This window comes from Abramis brama (genome assembly GCF_963993115.1).
Source record: "Abramis brama genome assembly, chromosome: 14".
Classification (NCBI taxonomy): Eukaryota; Metazoa; Chordata; class Actinopteri; order Cypriniformes; family Leuciscidae; genus Abramis; species Abramis brama.
In genome coordinates, this window is record NC_139976.1 from 22,796,854 (window position 1) to 22,809,505 (window position 12,652).

Genomic DNA, 12,652 nt, shown 5'->3' on the forward strand with positions numbered 1-12,652 from the left:
CCAAAGTTATAAGCATTTGAAAAAAAAAATTCACCACTAGGTGGCGCTGTTTCGAAACTTCTCACGCTCCTTCAGGACAACGTGCTGATGACCGATACCAAGTTTCGTAACAATTCGTTCATGCATTCTTAAAATACAGTATTTTAGCACAAAATTCAAAATGGCCGACAGTCAAAAGGGCCGATATGGTAAAACTGGATATCATACGAATCGGCATATTGCCCTGAATCTAACGATACCAATTTTATGATTTTTGGACAAACTGTTCAGAAGTTATAAGCAAAAATAGCCATTTTTCATATCTCCGGACCAGTAGGTGGCGCTGCGCCGAAACGCAGCATGTAGCCTCAGGTCATGCTTGTGAGTACATGTACCAAGTTTGGTCTGAATACGATAAACCTTTGCGGAGATACAGCCTTACGACTGTTTTTGCTAGCGCTACGTAAAATGTATTCGTGCGTTTATCGAAAACGGTTTGACGAATCAATTTGAATTCCATAACTTTTGGTCAACACTGCCTGAAGATGATCTGGTTCAATTTTCGTGCAAATCGGACAAACCGTCTAGGACGAGTTCGAAAAAGTAGCTTTTTCAGAAAATTAAAAATGGCGGCCATATTTATATGACGGAAAATGACGTCATAGGGTGCAATCGAATCGGCATGAGCTCAGAAATAAGAGGAAAAAAGAATTTTGTTGATTGGCCTTACGGTTCAAAAGTTATTAGCAAAATAAAAGTGAAACTTTGGACAGGTGGTGGCGCTAGAGGGAATGACTTAGAAACACAAAAATTGGTGTATTTAATGTTGGGACTGTCCTCTATCAGAATGTCAAACCAAAACAACTTTCCCGCAATCGGTTCTATGGGCTGCCATAGACGCCCAGTCGGAAGAAGAATAATAATAAATATAGCTGCAAGCAGCAATTACCGGGGCCAAGCAGAATTAGACGACAAGACATTTCGACATGTCTGAAAGTGTCAGACCAACTGCAACAATGAGCAATTAAAGACGTTTGAAGAGGATTTTAGGCAAAATGCCTGAAAAATCATAGACACAATAATTAAAAATATGATTTAATGGATTATCACTTTCGACCAATAGGTGGCGCAGTTAACAAAACTGATGTGATGTGGTCAGAGTGAAGTGACAATGACACGTACAAAGTTTGGTGTCAATATCTCAAGGCATTGCAGAGATAAAGCCTGAATAATGCTTTTAGCATCATGCCTCAACTTTGCTGCTGCGCTATACGAAAACGGTTTCGTCAATTGACACGAAATCCATAACTTTTAGTCGGCACAGTCTGGAGATGATACAATTCGATTTTGGTGAAAATCGGACAAACGGTGTGGGAGGAGTTCGAAAAAGTAGATTTTGAATGAAAATAGCATTTTATATCACAAAACTGTATTGAAGTCAATGGGAATTTCATGTTTTGTTCTATTATAGCGCCACCAAGAGGCTCAGTCCCACAATTTTTTTTACGTGTCCTCAGAGTGAGCCCATACATATGTGTGTCAGTTTTGGTGAAAATATCTCAATTTGCTTTAGAGTTATAGACATTTATATGAAAAAACACGTAAAAAATGACTGACACAAGACTTTGTTTGAATTTTACTACCCCTAAACATCAATATTTTCGCATTTGGGCATTGGCGTATAGCTATCGACCTATGTTTCCAAACTTCTGACGGAGGTTTCGTCTCGATCGGACAATCGGTTTCGAAGATATAGCCAAATGTTTTTTAAGCGCTAAATCACAACGCTACACAAACCGTAAGGCGAAACCTAGCATGTTTGGTATCGTAGGACTCGGCAAGGTTTCAGGATACTAATTAGATGAGTCTCGTGAAAATAAGTCGACCACACCCAAAGTTATAAGCGTTTGAAAAAAAAAATTCACCACAAGGTGGCGCTGTTTCGAAACTTCTCACGCTCCTTCAGGACATTGTGCTGATGACCCATACCAAGTTTCGTAACAATCCGTTCATGCGTTCTTAAAATACAGCATTTTAGCACAAAATTCAAAATGGCCGACAGTCAAAATGGCCGATATGGTAAAATTGGATATCAGTCGACTCGGCATGTTGCTCTGAATCTAACAAGACCAATTTTATGATTTTTGGACAAATTGTTCAGAAGTTATAAGCAAAAATAGCCATTTTTCATATCTCCGGACCAGTAGGTGGCGCTGCGCCGAAACACAGCATGTTGCCTCAGGTCATGCTTGGCATTACATGTACCAAGTTTGGTCTGAATACGATAAACCGTTGCGGAGATACAGCCTTACGACTGTTTTTGCAAGCACTACGTAAAATTTGTTTGTGCGTTTATCGAAAACGGTTTGACGAATCAATTTGAATTCCATAACTTTTTGTCAGCACTGCCTGAAGATGATCTGGTTCAATTTTCGTGCAAATCGGACAAACCGTCTAGGACGAGTTCGAAAAAGTAGGTTTCTCGAATGATTCAAAATGGCGGCCCTATTTTACTACGGAAAATGAAGTCATAGGATGCAATCGAATCGGCATGAGCTCAGGAATCAGAGGAAAAAATAATTTTGTTGATTGGCCTTACATTTCAAAAGTTATTAGCAAAATAAAAGTGAAACTTTGGACAGTTGGTGGCGCTAGAGGGAATGACTTAGAAACACCAAAATTGGTGTATTTAATGTTGGGACTGTCCTCTATCAGAATGTCAAACCAAAACAACTTTCCCGCAATCGGTACTATGGGCTGCCATAGACGCCAAGTCGGAAGAAAAAAAAGAAGAATAATAATAATAAGAACGGGAACAGATACAATAGGTGCCTCCGCACCTTCGGTGCTTGGCCCCTAATAATAATAATAAGAACGGGAACAGATACAATAGGTGCCTCCGCACCTTCGGTGCTTGGCCCCTAAATATAGCTGCAAGCAGCAATTACCGGGGCCAAGCAGAATTAGACGACAAGACATTTCGACATGTCTGAAAGTGTCAGACCAACTGCAACAATGAGCAATTAAAGACGTTTGAAGAGGATTTTAGGCAAAATGCCTGAAAAATCATAGACACAATAATTAAAAATATGATTTAATGGATTATCACTTTCGACCAATAGGTGGCGCAGTTAACAAAACTGATGTGATGTGGTCAGAGTGAAGTGACAATGACACGTACAAAGTTTGGTGTCAATATCTCAAGGCATTGCAGAGATAAAGCCTGAATAATGCTTTTAGCATCATGCCTCAACTTTGCTGCTGCGCTATACGAAAACGGTTTCGTCAATTGACACGAAATCCATAACTTTTAGTCGGCACAGTCTGGAGATGATACAATTCGATTTTGGTGAAAATCGGACAAACGGTGTGGGAGGAGTTCGAAAAAGTAGATTTTGAATGAAAATAGCATTTTATATCACAAAACTGTATTGAAGTCAATGGGAATTTCATGTTTTGTTCTATTATAGCGCCACCAAGAGGCTCAGTCCCACAATTTTTTTTACGTGTCCTCAGAGTGAGCCCATACATATGTGTGTCAGTTTTGGTGAAAATATCTCAATTTGCTTTAGAGTTATAGACATTTATATGAAAAAACACGTAAAAAATGACTGACACAAGACTTTGTTTGAATTTTACTACCCCTAAACATCAATATTTTCGCATTTGGGCATTGTCGTATAGCTATCGACCTATGTTTCCAAACTTCTGACGGAGGTTTCGTCTCGATCGGACAATCGGTTTCGAAGATATAGCCAAATGTTTTTTAAGCGCTAAATCACAACGCTACACAAACCGTAAGGCGAAACCTAGCATGTTTGGTATCGTAGGACTCGGCAAGGTTTCAGGATACTAATTAGATGAGTCTCGTGAAAATAAGTCGACCACACCCAAAGTTATAAGCGTTTGGAAAAAAAAATTCACCACAAGGTGGCGCTGTTTCGAAACTTCTCACGCTCCTTCAGGACATTGTGCTGATGACCCATACCAAGTTTCGTAACAATCCGTTCATGCGTTCTTAAAATACAGCATTTTAGCACAAAATTCAAAATGGCCGACAGTCAAAATGGCCGATATGGTAAAATTGGATATCAGTCGACTCGGCATGTTGCTCTGAATCTAACAAGACCAATTTTATGATTTTTGGACAAATTGTTCAGAAGTTATAAGCAAAAATAGCCATTTTTCATATCTCCGGACCAGTAGGTGGCGCTGCGACGAAACGCAGCATGTTGCCTCAGGTCATGCTTGGGATTACATGTACCAAGTTTGGTCTGAATACGATAAACCGTTGCGGAGATACAGCCTTACGACTGTTTTTGCAAGCACTACGTAAAATTTGTTTGTGCGTTTATCGAAAACGGTTTGACGAATCAATTTGAATTCCATAACTTTTTGTCAGCACTGCCTGAAGATGATCTGGTTCAATTTTCGTGCAAATCGGACAAACCGTCTAGGACGAGTTCGAAAAAGTAGGTTTCTCGAATGATTCAAAATGGCGGCCCTATTTTACTACGGAAAATGAAGTCATAGGATGCAATCGAATCGGCATGAGCTCAGGAATCAGAGGAAAAAATAATTTTGTTGATTGGCCTTACATTTCAAAAGTTATTAGCAAAATAAAAGTGAAACTTTGGACAGTTGGTGGCGCTAGAGGGAATGACTTAGAAACACCAAAATTGGTGTATTTAATGTTGGGACTGTCCTCTATCAGAATGTCAAACCAAAACAACTTTCCCGCAATCGGTACTATGGGCTGCCATAGACGCCAAGTCGGAAGAAAAAAAAGAAGAATAATAATAATAAGAACGGGAACAGATACAATAGGTGCCTCCGCACCTTCGGTGCTTGGCCCCTAAATATAGCTGCAAGCAGCAATTACCGGGGCCAAGCAGAATTAGACGACAAGACATTTCGACATGTCTGAAAGTGTCAGACCAACTGCAACAATGAGCAATTAAAGACGTTTGAAGAGGATTTTAGGCAAAATGCCTGAAAAATCATAGACACAATAATTAAAAATATGATTTAATGGATTATCACTTTCGACCAATAGGTGGCGCAGTTAACAAAACTGATGTGATGTGGTCAGAGTGAAGTGACAATGACACGTACAAAGTTTGGTGTCAATATCTCAAGGCATTGCAGAGATAAAGCCTGAATAATGCTTTTAGCATCATGCCTCAACTTTGCTGCTGCGCTATACGAAAACGGTTTCGTCAATTGACACGAAATCCATAACTTTTAGTCGGCACAGTCTGGAGATGATACAATTCGATTTTGGTGAAAATCGGACAAACGGTGTGGGAGGAGTTCGAAAAAGTAGATTTTGAATGAAAATAGCATTTTATATCACAAAACTGTATTGAAGTCAATGGGAATTTCATGTTTTGTTCTATTATAGCGCCACCAAGAGGCTCAGTCCCACAATTTTTTTTACGTGTCCTCAGAGTGAGCCCATACATATGTGTGTCAGTTTTGGTGAAAATATCTCAATTTGCTTTAGAGTTATAGACATTTATATGAAAAAACACGTAAAAAATGACTGACACAAGACTTTGTTTGAATTTTACTACCCCTAAACATCAATATTTTCGCATTTGGGCATTGGTGTATAGCTATCGACCTATGTTTCCAAACTTCTGACGGAGGTTTCGTCTCGATCGGACAATCGGTTTCGAAGATATAGCCAAATGTTTTTTAAGCGCTAAATCACAACGCTACACAAACCGTAAGGCGAAACCTAGCATGTTTGGTATCGTAGGACTCGGCAAGGTTTCAGGATACTAATTAGATGAGTCTCGTGAAAATAAGTCGACCACACCCAAAGTTATAAGCGTTTGAAAAAAAAAATTCACCACAAGGTGGCGCTGTTTCGAAACTTCTCACGCTCCTTCAGGACATTGTGCTGATGACCCATACCAAGTTTCGTAACAATCCGTTCATGCGTTCTTAAAATACAGCATTTTAGCACAAAATTCAAAATGGCCGACAGTCAAAATGGCCGATATGGTAAAATTGGATATCAGTCGACTCGGCATGTTGCTCTGAATCTAACAAGACCAATTTTATGATTTTTGGACAAATTGTTCAGAAGTTATAAGCAAAAATAGCCATTTTTCATATCTCCGGACCAGTAGGTGGCGCTGCGACGAAACGCAGCATGTTGCCTCAGGTCATGCTTGGGATTACATGTACCAAGTTTGGTCTGAATACGATAAACCGTTGCGGAGATACAGCCTTACGACTGTTTTTGCAAGCACTACGTAAAATTTGTTTGTGCGTTTATCGAAAACGGTTTGACGAATCAATTTGAATTCCATAACTTTTTGTCAGCACTGCCTGAAGATGATCTGGTTCAATTTTCGTGCAAATCGGACAAACCGTCTAGGACGAGTTCGAAAAAGTAGGTTTCTCGAATGATTCAAAATGGCGGCCCTATTTTACTACGGAAAATGAAGTCATAGGATGCAATCGAAACGGCATGAGCTCAGGAATCAGAGGAAAAAATAATTTTGTTGATTGGCCTTACATTTCAAAAGTTATTAGCAAAATAAAAGTGAAACTTTGGACAGTTGGTGGCGCTAGAGGGAATGACTTAGAAACACCAAAATTGGTGTATTTAATGTTGGGACTGTCCTCTATCAGAATGTCAAACCAAAACAACTTTCCCGCAATCGGTACTATGGGCTGCCATAGACGCCAAGTCGGAAGAAAAAAAAGAAGAATAATAAATATAGCTGCAAGCAGCAATTACCGGGGCCAAGCAGAATAAGACGACAAGACATGCCAACATGTCTGAAAGTGTCAGACCAACTGCAACAATGAGCAATTAAAGACATTTAAAGAGGATTTTAGGCGAAATGGCTGAAAAATCATGTAAAAAGTGATTCAAAATATGATTTAATGGATTGTCACTTTTGACCAAAAGGTGGCGCTGTTACGAAATTGATGTGGTGTGGTCAGAGTAAGGAGACAGTGACACATACAAAGTTTTGTGTCAATATGTCGAGGCATTGCAGATATAAAGCCTGAATAGTCATTTTGGCATCATGCCTCAACTTTGCTGCTGTGCTATACGAAAACGGTTTCATCAATCGACACGAAATCCATAACTTTTTGTCGGCACAGTCTGGAGATGATACGATTCGATTTTGGTGAAAATCGGACAAACGGTCTAGGAGGAGTTCGAAAAAGTAGGTTTTGAATGAAAATCAAGATGGCGGACAGGAAGTTTGGCCAAATAAGGAAAACTTGGTATCTATGTTCTCGGCTTGACCCAAGGAATCTATTAAGACCAGTGGCATTTCAATAGCCAGATGTATTCAAAAGTTATTAGCCTTTTTGGAAATTTTGTTATAACTTTTGACCACTAGGTGGCGCTGTCTTGAAATATTTTGGTTGCCTTCAGGGGATGGTGCTGATGACACAATCTGAGTTTCGTAATATTACACCAATGCATTTGTTTAGTATAGCATTTTATTTCACAAAACTGTATTGAAGTCAATGGGAATTTCATATTTTGTTCAATTATAGCGCCACCAAGAGGCTCAGTCCCACAATTTTTTTTACGTGTCCTCAGAGTGAGCCCATACATATGTGTGTCAATTTTGGCGAAAATATCTCAATTCGCTTCGGAGTTATAGACATTTATATGAAAAAACACGAAAAAAATGACTGACACATGACTTTGATTGGAAATTAGTACCCCTAAACATCAATATTTTCGCATTTGGGCATTGGCGTATAGCTATCGACCTATGTTTCCAAACTTCTGACGGTGGTTTCGTCTCGATCGGACTAGCGGTTTCAAAGATATAGCCAAATGTTTTTTAAGCGCTAAATCACAACGCTACACAAACCGTAAGGCGAAACCTAGCATGTTTGGTATCGTAGGACTCGGCAACGATTCAGGAGTCTACAAAGATGAGTTTCGTGAAAATAAGTCGACCACACCCAAAGTTATAAGCATTTGAAAAAAAAAATTCACCACTAGGTGGCGCTGTTTCGAAACTTCTCAGGCTCATTCAGGGCATCGTGCTGATGACCCATACCACGTTTCGTAACAATCCGTTCATGCGTTCATAAAATACAGAATTTTAGCACAAAATTCAAAATGGCCGACAGCCAAAATGACCGATATGGCAAAATTGGATATCAGTCGACTCGGCATGTTGCTCTGAATCTAACGAGACCAATTGTATGATTTTTGGACAAACTGTTCAGAAGTTATAAGCAAAAATAGCCATTTTTCATATCTCCGGACCAGTAGGTGGCGCTGCGCCGAAACACAGCATGTAGCCTCAGGTCATGCTTGTGAGTACAAGTACCAAGTTTGGTCTGAATACGATAAACCGTTGCGGAGATACGGCCTTACGACTGTTTTTGCTAGCGCTACGTAAAATGTATTCGTGCGTTTATCGAAAACGGTTTGACGAATCCATTTGAATTCCATAACTTTTTGTCAGCACTACCTGAAGATGATCTGGTTCAATTTTCGTGCAAATCGGACAAACCGTCTAGGACGAGTTCGAAAAAGTAGCTTTTTTTGAAAATTCAAGATGGTGGCCATATTTGTATGACGGCAAATGACGTCATAGGGTGCAATCGAATCGCCATGAGCTCAGGAATCAGAGGAAAAAAGAATTTCGCTGATTGGCCTTACGGTTCAAAAGTTATTAGCAAAATAAAAGTGAAACTTTGGACAGGTGGTGGCGCTAGAGGGAATGACTTAGAAACACCAAAATTGGTGTATTTAATGTTGAGACGGTCCTCTATCAGAATGTCAAACCAAAACAACTTTCCCGCAATCGGTTCTATGGGCTGCCATAGACTCCCATGGCGGAAGAAGAAGAAGAAGAAGAAGAAGAAGAAGAATAATAATAAGAACGGGAACAGATACAATAGGTGCCTCCGCACCTTCGGTGCTTGGCCCCTAAATATAGCTGCAAGCAGCAATTACCGGGGCCAAGCAGAATAAGACGACAAGACATGCCGACATGTCTGAAAGTGTCAGACCAACTGCAACAATGAGCAATTAAAGACATTTAAAGAGGATTTTAGACGAAATGGCTGAAAAATCATAGAAACAGTAATTAAAAATATGATTTAATGGATTATCACTTTCGACAAATAGGTGGCGCAGTTACAAAACTGATGTGATGTGGTCAGAGTGAGGAGACAATGACACATACAAAGTTTGGTGTCAATATGTCAAGGCATTGCAGAGATAAAGCCTGAATAGTGCTATTAGCATCATGCCTCAAATTTGCTGCTGCGCTATACGAAAACGGTTTCGTCAATTGACACGAAATCCATAACTTTTAGTCGGCACAGTCTGGGGATGATACGATTCGATTTTGGTGAAAATCGGACAAACGGTGTGGGAGGAGTTCGAAAAAGTAGGTTTTGAATGAAAATAGCATTTTATCTCACAAAACTGTATTGAAGTCAATGGGAATTTCATGTTTTGTTCTATTATAGCGCCACCAAGAGGCTCAGTCCCACAATTTTTTTTACGTGTCCTCAGAGTGAGCCCATACATATGTGTGTCAGTTTTGGTGAAAATATCTCAATTTGCTTTAGAGTTATAAACATTTATATGAAAAAACACGTAAAAAATGACTGACACATGACTTTGTTTGAATTTTACTACCCCTAAACATCAATATTTTCGCATTTGGGCATTGGCGTATAGCTATCGACCTATGTTTTCAAACTTCTGACGGTGGTTTCGTCTCGATCGGACAAGCGGTTTCGAAGATATAGCCTAATGTTTTTTAAGCGCTAAATCACAACGCTACACAAACCGTAAGGCGAAACCTAGCATGTTTGGTATCGTAGGACTCGGCAAGGTTTCAGGAGTCTAATTAGATGAGTCTCGTGAAAATAAGTCGACCGCACCCAAAGTTATAAGCATTTGAAAAAAAAAATTCCCCACTAGGTGGCGCTGTTTCGAAACTTCTCACACTCCTTCAGGACATCGTGCTGATGACCCATGCCAAGTTTCGTAACAATCCGTTCATGCGTTCATAAAATACAGCATTTTAGCACATAATTCAAAATGGCCGACAGTCAAAATGGCCGATATGGTAAAATTGGATATCAGTCGACTCGGCATGTCGCCCTGAATCTAACGAGACCAATTTTATGATTTTTGGACAAACTGTTCAGAAGTTATAAGCAAAAATAGCCATTTTTCATATCTCCGGACCAGTAGGTGGCGCTGCGCCGAAACGCAGCATGTAGCCTCAGGTCATGCTTGTGATGACATGTACCAAGTTTGGTCTGAATACGATAAACCGTTGCGGAGATACAGCCTTACGACTGTTTTTGCAGGCGCTACGTAAAATTTGTTCGTGCGTTTATTGAAAACGGTTTGACGAATCAATTTGAATTCCATAACTTTTGGTCAGCACTGCCTGAAGATGATCTGGTTCAATTTTCGTGCAAATCGGACAAACCGTCTAGGACGAGTTCGAAAAAGTAGGTTTTTCGAATGAATCAAAATGGCGGCCATATTTTTATTACAAAAAATGAAGTCATAGGATGCAATCGAATCGGCATGAGCTCAGGAATCAGAGGAAAAAATAATTTTGTTGATTGGCCTTACGGTTCAAAAGTTATTAGCAAAATAAAAGTGAAACTTTGGACAGGTGGTGGCGCTAGAGGGAATGACTTAGAAACACCAAAATTGGTGTATTTAATGTTGGGACTGTGCTCTATCAGAATGTCAAACCAAAACAACTTTCCCGCAATCGGTTCTATGGGCTGCCATAGACTCCAAGAGCGGAAGAAGAAGAAGAAGAATAATAATAAGAACGCGAACGGATACAATAGGTGCCTCCGCACCTTCGGTGCTTGGCCCCTAATAATAATAATAATAATAATAAGAAACGGAACAGATACAATAGGTGCCTCCGCACCTTCGGTGCTTGGCCCCTAATAATAATAATAAGAAACGGAACAGATACAATAGGTGCCTCCGCACCTTCGGTGCTTGGCCCCTAATAATAATAATAAGAAACGGAACAGATACAATAGGTGCCTCCGCACCTTCGGTGCTTGGCCCCTAATAATAATAAGAAACGGAACAGATACAATAGGTGCCTCCGCACCTTCGGTGCTTGGCCCCTAATAATAATAATAAGAACGCGAACGAAAACAATAGGTGCCTCCGCACCTTCGGTGCTTGGCCCCTAATAAGAAACGGAACAGATACAATAGGTGCCTCCGCACCTTCGGTGCTTGGCCCCTAAATATAGCTGCAAGCAGCAATTACCGGGGCCAAGCAGAATAAGACGACAAGACATGCCAACATGTCTGAAAGTGTCAGACCAACTGCAACAATGAGCAATTAAAGACATTTAAAGAGGATTTTAGGCGAAATGGCTGAAAAATCATGTAAAAAGTGATTCAAAATATGATTTAATGGATTGTCACTTTTGACCAAAAGGTGGCGCTGTTACGAAATTGATGTGGTGTGGTCAGAGTAAGGAGACAGTGACACATACAAAGTTTTGTGTCAATATGTCGAGGCATTGCAGATATAAAGCCTGAATAGTCATTTTGGCATCATGCCTCAACTTTGCTGCTGTGCTATACGAAAACGGTTTCATCAATCGACACGAAATCCATAACTTTTTGTCGGCACAGTCTGGAGATGATACGATTCGATTTTGGTGAAAATCGGACAAACGGTCTAGGAGGAGTTCGAAAAAGTAGGTTTTGAATGAAAATCAAGATGGCGGACAGGAAGTTTGGCCAAATAAGGAAAACTTGGTATCTATGTTCTCGGCTTGACCCAAGGAATCTATTAAGACCCGTGCCATTTCAATAGCCAGATTTATTCAAAAGTTATTAGCCTTTTTGGAAATTTTGTTATAACTTTTGACCACTAGGTGGCGCTGTCTTGAAATATTTTGGTTGCCTTCAGGGGATGGTGCTGATGACACAATCTGAGTTTCGTAATATTACACCAATGCATTTGTTTAGTATAGCATTTTATTTCACAAAACTGTATTGAAGTCAATGGGAATTTCATATTTTGTTCAATTATAGCGCCACCAAGAGGCTCAGTCCCACAATTTTTTTTACGTGTCCTCAGAGTGAGCCCATACATATGTGTGTCAATTTTGGTGAAAATATCTCAATTCGCTTCGGAGTTATAGACATTTATATGAAAAAACACGTAAAAAATGACTGACACATGACTTTGATTGGAAATTAGTACCCCTAAACATCAATATTTTCGCATTTGGGCATTAGCGTATAGCTATCGACCTATGTTTCCAAACTTCTGACGGTGGTTTCGTCTCGATCGGACAAATGGTTTCGAAGATATAGCCAAATGTTTTTTAAGCGCTAAATCACAACGTTACACAAACCGTAAGGCGAAACCTAGCATGTTTGGTATCGTTGGACTCGGCAAGGATTCAGTAGTCTAATGAGATGAGTTTGGTGAAAATAAGTCGACCACACCCAAAGTTATAAGCATTTGAAAAAAAAAATTCACCACTAGGTGGCGCTGTTTCGAAACTTCTCAGGCTCCTTCAGAACATCGTGTTGATGACCCATACCAAGTTTCGTAACAATCCGTTCATGCGTTCTTAAAATACAGCATTTTAGCACAAAATTCAAAATGGCCGACAGTCAAAATGGCCGATATGGTAAA

General features: G+C 39.9%; 1 long non-coding RNA gene across 2 annotated transcripts in view; it reads left to right on the top strand.

Moving 5' to 3' along the window:
* LOC311095718 overlaps nt 1-6,690 on the top strand; it is a 127,279-nt gene extending 120,589 nt beyond the window's left edge. For both annotated transcript variants that reach the window (XR_014608891.1, XR_014608892.1), the window contains one exon: nt 4,807-6,690. This is a non-coding gene — a long non-coding RNA (uncharacterized lncRNA). The remainder of the gene's footprint in view (nt 1-4,806) is intronic.
* The last annotated feature ends 5,962 nt before the right edge of the window (nt 6,691-12,652 follow it).